Source organism: Hetaerina americana, unplaced genomic scaffold (genome assembly GCF_022747635.1).
Source record: "Hetaerina americana unplaced genomic scaffold, ioHetAmer1.1.p SCAF_7, whole genome shotgun sequence".
Taxonomy (NCBI): domain Eukaryota; kingdom Metazoa; phylum Arthropoda; class Insecta; order Odonata; family Calopterygidae; genus Hetaerina; species Hetaerina americana.
In genome coordinates, this window is record NW_027287316.1 from 79,327,777 (window position 1) to 79,338,148 (window position 10,372).

Below are 10,372 nucleotides of genomic sequence, written 5' to 3' on the forward strand. Positions count from 1 at the left end.
AGGTATTTTACCGTATCAACTACTGCCAGGTCACCTCCAGCTAATTTGTAAGCAAATCCCGTTGATCTTTTAAAGAAATTTACCACTGAACATTTATTATAATTTAGAGTCAATCCCCAGTTAGAACACCATTTAGTAATGCAATCTAAATCCTGCTCTAGAATAAAACGATCCTCATCCCCAGATATCTCCCGATAGATCACCGTGTCATCCGCGAACATCCTAATTTTACTTTTCACTTCGCGGTTCAAATCGTTAACAAAAATCAAGAAAAGCAACGGCCCGATCACACTTCCCTGAGGTACCCCCGACGTGACTCGAACGCTGTCGGAACTAGCGCCATCAAGGACTACCCTCTGTTCCCGCTCTGAAAGAAAATCTTTAACCCAACTTATGGCGCCCTTGTTTATACCCGCGACCTTTAATTTATGAATGAGTTTACCATGTGGGACCTTATCAAATGCCTTTTGAAAATCTAAGAAGATGGCATCCACTTGCCTACCTCTCTCACCCGATAAAAGTAAATCATGTGTAAATAATCCTAATTGGGTCTCGCAGGAGCGGGTTTTCCTGAATCCGTGTTGATTGTCACTTAAAAAGTTAATATTGTCAAGGTGTCTCATTATTGAACTGACAATTATGTGCTCTAAGATTTTGCAACAGATAGAAGTGAGAGATATAGGTCTGTAATTACTGGGATCCTCCCTGTCACCACCTTTAAAAATAGGCGTTATTTGCGCGGTTTTCCAAATCTTAGGTACTTTGCACTCTGTGAGGGATTTTTTAAATATAAACTCAAGGTACGGGGCAATGTTTGGAGCTAAATGTTTTATCACCCTAGCTGGTATATTTTCGGGACCCGGGAATTTGTTGGGTTTAATCTCATTAAGCAATTTTAGAATTCCTTGTTGGTCCACTGTTATTTTTTCCATAGGTGGAGTATGTATTGTTTCTTGGAGATATGCGGTGGCAACATCATTCGAGAAAACGCTTTGGAAGAATGAATTTAGGATGTTAGCTTTACCCTCGCTGTCCGTATGAATTATATTGCTACAATCCCTTAAGCAAGCCACGGTTTGTTTACTCCCATTTACTTCCCTAACATATGACCAGAAAGCTTTGGGGTCAGTGTCCAAGTGCTCGCAAAGTACTTTGCGTTTAAAGTCCAGTAAAGCGCTACGTAATTGTGTTTTGGTTTCAATTTTAGAGGATCTATATGTGTCCCATAATTGTTTATTCTCAGGGGATGATGTGTTCACGCCTGCCCTCTTTACCCTAGAGTGTAGCCTTCTCTGCTTTCGAAGGGCTTTTCTAACGTCTTTATTGTACCACCTGGGGTCGCGATTTGCTTTAACGTATTTTATAGGTATGAAATCTACGATTCCTTTTTGCATGATATTGACAAACTCTGTCCAAGTTTCTTCCACGTTGACATGCCTTAAGCGGGTTTTGAACTCGGGTAGCGAAGAGTTTAATTGATTGGCAAAAGATTCAAAGTCTGCTTTATGGTAATTATAAATTTTTCTTTTTGGTTTAACAATCATTTTTATTTCTATGTCCAAGTGGACATTAATTGCTTTATGGTCACTCAAGCCCTCATCAGTTGATACACTAATAATACGTTCAGGCGTGTTTGTAAGAAATAGATCCAATATGTTCTTTCCACGGGTGGGCATGCGTACTGCTTGATGGAGGGAGTTTCTTTGAACCAATTTTATCATGGAATTGCAAGATTCGCGATCGCGGGTCCCAGATTTAACGATATTGTTGTCCCAATCTATACCAGGGAGATTAAAGTCGCCACCAATTATGTTTATGCTGTTATTATATTTACGTGTAAAATTGTAAATTTGATCGTTGAGGGTGTGAAGTGTTTTCAAATCTGAGTCTGGAGGTCTGTAGAAAGAGCATAAATTTATGTTGGGTTGATTGGTCCGTATTAAGGTGCACCAAACACTTTCTATGTTATTATTTTCAAATGAAACTTGCCTGCTTTCAAAATGACTTTTAACTGCCACGAAAACCCCTCCTCCGGGTCTTGTATCTCTATCGTGTCGGTAAACTTTGAAATCTATTGGAAAAATTTCTTGGTCGTTTATGTCATTGCACAGCCAACTCTCTGTGCCTAATACTATATCAGCGGAATGAGTTTGGATTATGTGTTCTAGATCCGCTGATTTGTTCTTGAGGCTTCTGCAATTTATAACAAGTATAGTTAAATTATTTTGATGTTGAATAACGTCCTTATTTGTGCCTGACTGTAGTTTAGGACGCCTTTGTGGGGAAGTGCGTGTCACATGTCTTTCTAAATTACTGGACTATTATCAATAATAACAATGGTCACATTTACAATTTTTTAACACCAGTAAAGTAAAAATATAATTGCGGTAATAATAAAAAATTAAACATTTGGGACAAAATTGAATCCAACATGCAACGATGAATAATTTAGATACATATACATGAACTTAATACCCCGCAAGCCGCCGCAAGGGAGTGTGGCGGGGGTGTAAAGAAAAAAAACCCGAACGCAAAAACACCTCACTCAGGACAACTTTTCACAAACCTAGCCGCTCTAATTTGCATACGATCTAGTTCTAAAATTAAGCCTACTAGATATGGGGGAGAAAAGATGGAAAGATAGCGGAGATTACTAAAGTGATACTTTAAAAGTGATATAGAGTGGAGGGATGGCAAAAATATTGAGCAAGTATTCTTTTTATGAATCCTTACTTTTTATTTGCCATTCCCGCAAATATTACAAATGTGTTTTCCCCAGGACATATCCGCAGTTTTCGGTGTAACCGAGTATTTTACCGCTTCCTTGAATGTAATGCTGGTTCGCTGTATAGCAAGTTTTCGGGTGAATTACTATTCCGACGAAAAATTTCCAAACACAATTATTCAAATATATTTCTAGCTCCCATGTCCTAAGCCACTTTTGGTGAACATTTACGTCGTTAGTTAATGATACTCCGTCTTCACGACTGGATATTTTCCTATAAATCACTGCACCGTCAGAAAATAGGCGAAATTAATTGGAAACCTGGCACCCAATGTGATCACTGTATTAACGGAATAATGGCGGATTGATAGAACTTCTCTGTGGGAAAAATGTCCACGCAATGGCTTTTTCCTGAAGTAACACAGATATGGTATATAAAATGGCCACAGGAAAAAAAAGCAGGTCCCACCGAGATTTGAACTCGGATCGCTGGATTCAGAGTCCAGAGTGCTAACCATTACACCATGGGACCTCCATGTCCGGCATATAAAAGCCCCCAATCTAGGTATATCATGTACCCTCCATCACCATGTTTCCAGACCTTACAACTTAATTTTCACAATGCCCTGCAAGGCACCAAAAGGGCGTGTGGCGGGGGGTGTAAGGTCATCACCCGTCAAACAGATTAAAACCATATGGCCTGTAAGTCTGGTCCTGTAATATGTCTTTAACATGCTTAGATTAGCATTTAAACCTGTATTTAAGCCGACGGTGAACTAGGGGCTCTCATCCTAATTATTCCAATAGTATGGTGACACTGCTACCTTTTTCATAACAACTTTCCACAAACCTAACTGTTCTACGTCGCACTCGATCTAGTTCCAAATTTAAGCCTGCTTCGTGAGGATCCCATACACTTGCAGCATCCCCCAGATGGGGCCTAAGTAACGTGAAATAACGAAGCTCCTTGACCGTTTCACTACAATTCTCCAGTATCCTTTTCAAAAATCCTAAATTTTTATTAGCTATTCCGCGAACTTCACGAATGTGTTCTCCGCAGGTTATATCCGTAGTTATCGTTACACCCAAGCATTTTACTGATTCCACGCGTGTAATGTTGGTTCCCTGTATAGTGTACGTGTGCTTCCGCGAGAACTACTCTTCCTAAAAACATTTACGAAACATGATTTTTCAAAATTCTTTCTAACCTCCATGTCCCACGCCACTTTTGGAGTGAATTTATGTCGTTATTTAATGATACTCTGTCTTCGTGAATTGATAATAATATATAAAATTAAGCAAATGATCCTAAGAAAAACACTCAGGTCCCACCGAGATTTGAACTCGGTTCGCTGGATTCAGAGTCCAGAGTGCTAACCATTACACCATGGGACCTGCATTTCATTTAAACATGTCTTTAATCTAGCTATATCATGTGGCCTCCATCACCATGTGTCCAGACCTTACAACTACATCTTCACAATATCCCGCAAGGCACCAAAATGGCGTGTGGCGGGGGGTGTAAGGTCTTCACCCGTCAAACAGATTAAAACCATATCAAACTTTTTGAGGAGCCGTTTCTTAACGTCCTTGCTATCGGTACCTGTCATCAATACCCTCCTCCTTGTGAAAGCTTTTTTCTCTAATGTAATAAGGCTGTGCTCCATTGTATAAGTGGCAGAGGCTTATTTAATGTATTATAATCAAAGCCCCAACTTACCCAAATTATTTAGATTTCAAAACCATATTTCCACGCCTTATGTCTTCATTTTCACAATAACCCGCAAGGCGCCACAATGGTGTGTGGCGGGGGGTGTAAGGTCATCACCTGTAAAACAGAAAAAACCACAGCCTCTATCAAACTTTTTGAGGATCCGTTTCTTAACTTCCTTACTCTAGGTATCAATACCCTCCTCCTTGTGAAAGCTGCTCCACGTTTCATTCGATCTAGTTCTAAAATTCAGGAGGACCCCATACCCTTGCAGCATACTCAAAGTGAGGCCTAACTAACGTGAAATAAAAAAGTTCCTTAACCGTTTCATTACAATTCCCAAGTATTATTTTCATGAATGCTAACTTTTTATTCTTTAATCTTGGTCAAAGATATTTACTTTGACGAGATGTCAACCGGGACGGAGGAACGGAACGGCCTGTTTCAGTCATCCCCACCATATTTTAACGTTGAACTTAGTGATATGGGGGAGAAAAGATGAAAAGATAGCGGAGATTAATAAAGTGATACTTTACAAGTGATATAGAGTAGAGGGATTGCAAAAATATTGAACGAAATGGTGGGAAGAAGCGTAGTAAGCATAGCGCTAGCGACTGATAAAATATTACTATTGGAAGTAAAATCTGAATCAGCGAACTTGATGTAGACACTCCCAAGCTATGATATGGAGGAAAAAGTAGATAGGATATGCCATCAGTTGGAGGCATATTTATTTATATTTTAGGGCTGTCAGGGGTGAGATGGAAGGGATTACTGCAGTGATAGTTATAGTTATACAGCGGAGATTAATAGAACCAACGAGGGGTGGCAATAATATTGAATAAAAAGATAGAAAGAAGCGTAGTCAACATACAACAAGCAACGTACAATCGTGTTACTAGTAGAGATAAAAATAGAACCGACGATCTTGATCATTGTCGGAGTCGACATGCCACCAGGCAATGATAAGGAGAAAGAAATTGATAGGGTATACGTACTATCAATCAGTAGAAGTAACACTGATGGTATTCCTGTAAGGAAACATTTTTTAAGTTGATGGTGGATTAGAACGCGATGGATGGCAAAGGAAGAGATGGCGGCGAGGTGGGGAACTACGGTTTAGGAACGAGAAACAACCGCAAGGAGAAGCAGTAGAGTTCTGTAGGAGACAGGGCTTAATCTTGAAGAATACTTAATTCAGACCCCCTTAATAGGCGTACATATTGAAAATGCCTGGTGAATCAGAAGGCTATCAGCTAAACTATTTTATGGTTAGAAACATGTTAAAAAACCTAACGATTAATTCGCTGTTTCCCGGGAACGGATACGGATTTATATAATTTTTAGTAACAAAAAAATATCGTCCGGTTCAAAGGGATAGAAAAGATAAAGATGGTTAAGGGATGGGATCATGGAAGCATTGACAGCCAAGATGAGATAATTAGCAGGCTGCAGAGAAAATTGTAGGACTGTAAGAGGAGCCAACCGAGTACATCATAAGAAATCAATATCAAAAACGGGATATCGAAAGCTGTAAGCGATGCAATAGGAAAAGGACAAATGAACCATGGATTACGGGTGAGATGGTTATAAAGAATTGCGAGAGAAGGAAATGGAAGAACTTAACATACTGTTCGGTAAAATGAAGTGTAAAAAGTTGCATGATAAACTTAGGCGAAAAATAAATAGAACAAAAGAAGTGTAGTGGAAGACGCAGTGAGAGCATATGGAATGTTTTTAAAGAAAGGGTGAAATTGGTTTAATATAGGAATATAAGAGCACTGTCAGAAAGTAAAACTGAATTATCGCTCTAACAATCAAAGATACGAGATGTCAGTCAGAAACAATATTATTTGAACAACGGAAGCTTGATGAGATATGGAAGAAATATATAACCTAAATATGCGGAAAAACAGTAGGTTAACAGGATTAGATATAGAAAGATAATATGACGTAGAGGAAGATAGCTTAGGTCCAGGCATACTCGGCGATGAGATAGAAAGGGCTTTTAGAGAGATGAAATCAAATAAGACCGTGACAACATTCCTGCGGAACTACTAAAAGGTTTAGGAAAATATGGGAGGAATAGTCTATATGGACTAATTCGTAGTGTCTATGAGGAAGGAATCTGGCCGGAAGACTTTGTGAGATCAGTGTTGGTTCTTATACCGGAAAGGAAAAAGGTGCAAAGCTAAGTGAAATATTATAAATCGAATTCATAAATTAGAGCCGGTGGAGCAGATTTATTTTGCATCGGAAGTGTTTTGGAACAAGATGTTCAAAGTGGTGGGGGTATGGAAAGAAGAATTGCGTTAGGCAAGGTAGCCAAGGTTACAATAAGAAGGGAATATAAAACAGGAATGTTGATTGAGGATGTACAAAAGAGGCTCGCTAAAACTTTAATATGGAGCTTGGCTTTGTGGGGAATGGAGTCATGTTCAGGAAACAGGATGATAGGCGTAAATTGAAGGCTTTTGAAATGCGGTTGTGGAGAAGGATGGAGAAGGTGAAGTAGGCAGAAAGGAAAACAAACGAGAAGAAATAGACATGCTGGGGGAGAGGAATTGTTGGGAAAAATCATAAGGAGACAGGAAAAATGAATGCAAAGCATGTTGAATGGTAATGGGATGTTGAAGACTTATATAGGGAAGAATGTCGGGCGAGCAAGGAAAGGGTGCCTGTACATTTACATCTCAATCCCACCTCGTAAGCCACCGCAAGCGCGTATGGCAGAAGGTCACTAGACATGATTGCACAAACACAATGATGGCACCTTTGCACAAATATCAGTTTGGTCATGCGCAAAGTTTATCACACGAAATGAGGTACGTAGTATATGCTAGAATATTCAATTACTGCATATATTACAATAATGCGGGCACAGTGCTATAACCTAAAGATTGGTCAATTTAAAATTCATGCAGGATATCGATAAAATATATACACTACCAGTAGTAATTATCTCCTTCTCGCCTGTGGTCATATCATTATAATCTCTAATGTTACGAGGAAAAAATGACGTTTTAAATCTATCCGTTCTACTATCTATCTCCCTGATTTTAAGTTGGTGATCTGAACTGCCATTGCATGTCAGGGCTTATAATATAGTATGTCCTCAAGATCCTCAGATAAGTTGTAAACTGCCTCAAATTTACACAGTAAATCTAACCTGTATTTAGGCCTAACCGGTAAAGTAGTGGCTCCCATCCTAATTCTTTCAATATTGTCGTGACACTGCCACCTTATTCATAACAACTTTTCACCTGCCTAGCCACTCTACGTTGAACTCGATCTAGTTCCAAAATTAAACCTACTTCATGAGGATCCCATACACTTGCAACATACTCAAGATGGCGCGCCTAACTCACGTGAAATAACAAAGCTCCTTGACCCTCTAATTACAATTCCCAAGCTTCCTTTTCATGAATCCTACCTTTTTGTTAGCGATTCTACAAATTTCACGAATGTGTAAAAAATGTTTTAATTAATTCACGAATATGTTTACCCAGGACATGTCCGTAGTTATCGTTGCAAGCAAGTATTTGACCAAGTCTACGTGTTTAATGTTTATTCCCTGTATAGCGTATTTTTGGGTGAAATACCCTCAAAAATCTATCGAGACACATTATTTCAAATTTAATTCTAGCCCCCAATTCTCGCACCACTTTTGGATTGCTTTTAGGTCGCTAGTTAATGATACTACTATAGTATATGGTTGGATATTACCCAGATATATACCTGCGTCGTCAGCAAGTACACGAAGTTTACTTTACTTACGAGAGCTTAGGCCCGATGTCGTCCAGTTCCTTGAACAATAGCGGACCATACTCCATCGATTACAACCCTTTAATTGCGGTCTTACAAATATTGATGTCTCTGGTCTATCATACATTTATCAATCAATCAATCAATGTGTTTTTAAAAACTATAAATTTATAGCGACTTAATATTATTTTCGCTCAAGACCAAAATATCATGAACGAAAAATGTCATGTGGACCTCGCAAGATCAACCCTTACGGAAGCCGTATTTGTTTTTTTGCCAGGAAACTGTGGAAATTGAGGTATTTCACGATTGAACTTACAATTATGTGCTCTAAAAGTGTACATGAGATGGATGTGAGAGAGATGTATCGGTAATTACTCGGATCCTCCCAGTCACCTTTTTTAAATATGGCCATGGCATTGGCTACTTTTCAGTCCATGGGTACTGCAAGCTCAACAAGGGATTTATTACATATTATTTACAGATAAGGAACTGTTTCTGATGCCATCGTTTCCTGTAGGTGAACAGGGGTCTGACTGGAGCCTGAAAATTTGTATTATGTAAAGCTTTCCTTTAGCATTCGATTCCAAGAGGAGAGATTACAATTTTAAACAGTCGTGGAAGCGATGGAATAGCAATTGGCATTGTTCCGGCGTACTATTATTAAAAGGCTGTGTAAATGGTTGATTAATTTGCTAGCTTTTTCTTGGCTCTATGTTAACTTTTGCTCCGTTTCTTTTTAGGGATGGCCTTGGAGACTCATTTCCCTGGACCTCCCATGCACATAACAAAAATGATTTTGTGTTATCTTCAAAAATTCACCTATAGAGTATTATCATTATTATTATTAGGTAATCTACCGGTTAAGGTAGGTTTTTGGATGGATACAACGACTAAATAAAACATTTTGTGACTCCTAACAAAACACTAAATCCAGCATCTCTACTCTACTTCTACTCTACATCAGGCGTCCCTCTTCATCTCTGAGTACTTTCTTCCTCCCTTCATCTTGTCCAACATCCCTATCCTGTTCCTTCCCTTTCCTCGATTACCCAACATTCTCCCCTCTATCACAGTCTTCAGCATCCCACTGCCGGCCAATACCCCCTTCATCAAATTTTCCTGCCTCCATAGGATTTCTCCCAACAAACCCCTCTCTTCGCCCACCATACCAAGTACTTCCTCATTTGTTTTCTTCTCTGTCCATTTCACCTTCTCCATTCTTCTCCACACCAACATTTCAAAAGCCTCCAGTCTACGTCTATCCTCCTGCTTCAATGACCACGTTTCCGCACCGTACATAGCTACGCTCCGTATCAAAGTTTTTACGAGTCTTTTCTTAACATCCTTACTCAACGTTCCTGTCACCAACTCCCACCTCCTTGTGAAAGCCTCTTTGCCTAACGCAATTCTTCTCCTTACGTCCCTACCACTTTGACCGTGTTGGTCCAAAACACTGCCGAGATACGTAATCTGTTCTACCTGCTCTAGTTTTTGCCCTCCTATTTTAATGTTTAGCTTAGCCTTTTTCTTTCTGGAAAATCGCGTAACCTTAGTTTTATTAATATTGATTCTCATCCCATACCTCTCGCACTGAATTTCCAACTTACTCAGTGATGCTTGCAACCCCTTGGCTGACTGATAAATAATAGAGTCAACTATTCCTTACAAAATAAAAATCTTAAAGACAGCAAAAAATTCAAATAAAAAGAGACGTTTCAGGCGTGATATGGTGGAATATCATGATTAATTAAAAATAGCAATTTTCCACAAAAATAAAATTTAATGCGACCGGTTTCAATGTTACTACGTACATCATCATCAAGTGATAGTTAAACCTCAGAGTCCAGTATATATATGATTACCCCTTACTTGTCTTTAATCATATATATATATATACTGGACTCTGAGGTTTAACTATCACTTGATGATGATGTAGTAACATTGAAACCGGTCGCATTAAATTTTATTTTTGTGGAAAATTGCTATTTTTAATTAAGCAAAAAATTCGTTTTTGAATGACAAAATTTCATTTTAAATCTGTGTATAAACGTTTTAAGAAAATGCACGAGAAAAATACTTCGTAAGCAAACGAAAAGAATCATGTAAGGTGCCTTAGCAAACTTAAATGGAAAAATTTTGTGCGATTACTTTGATAATGACCCTATGGT

The 10,372-nt window shown here is 38.8% G+C and overlaps 2 non-coding genes across 2 annotated transcripts; both read right to left on the reverse strand.

Moving 5' to 3' along the window:
• Positions 1-3,185: 3,185 nt before the first annotated feature.
• On the reverse strand, positions 3,186-3,257 carry TRNAQ-CUG (transfer RNA glutamine (anticodon CUG)). Its single transcript has one exon. It is a non-coding gene; the product is annotated as a tRNA-Gln (tRNA).
• A 791-nt stretch (positions 3,258-4,048) lies between these two features.
• On the reverse strand, positions 4,049-4,120 carry TRNAQ-CUG (transfer RNA glutamine (anticodon CUG)). Its single transcript has one exon. It is a non-coding gene; the product is annotated as a tRNA-Gln (tRNA).
• Positions 4,121-10,372: the final 6,252 nt, after the last annotated feature.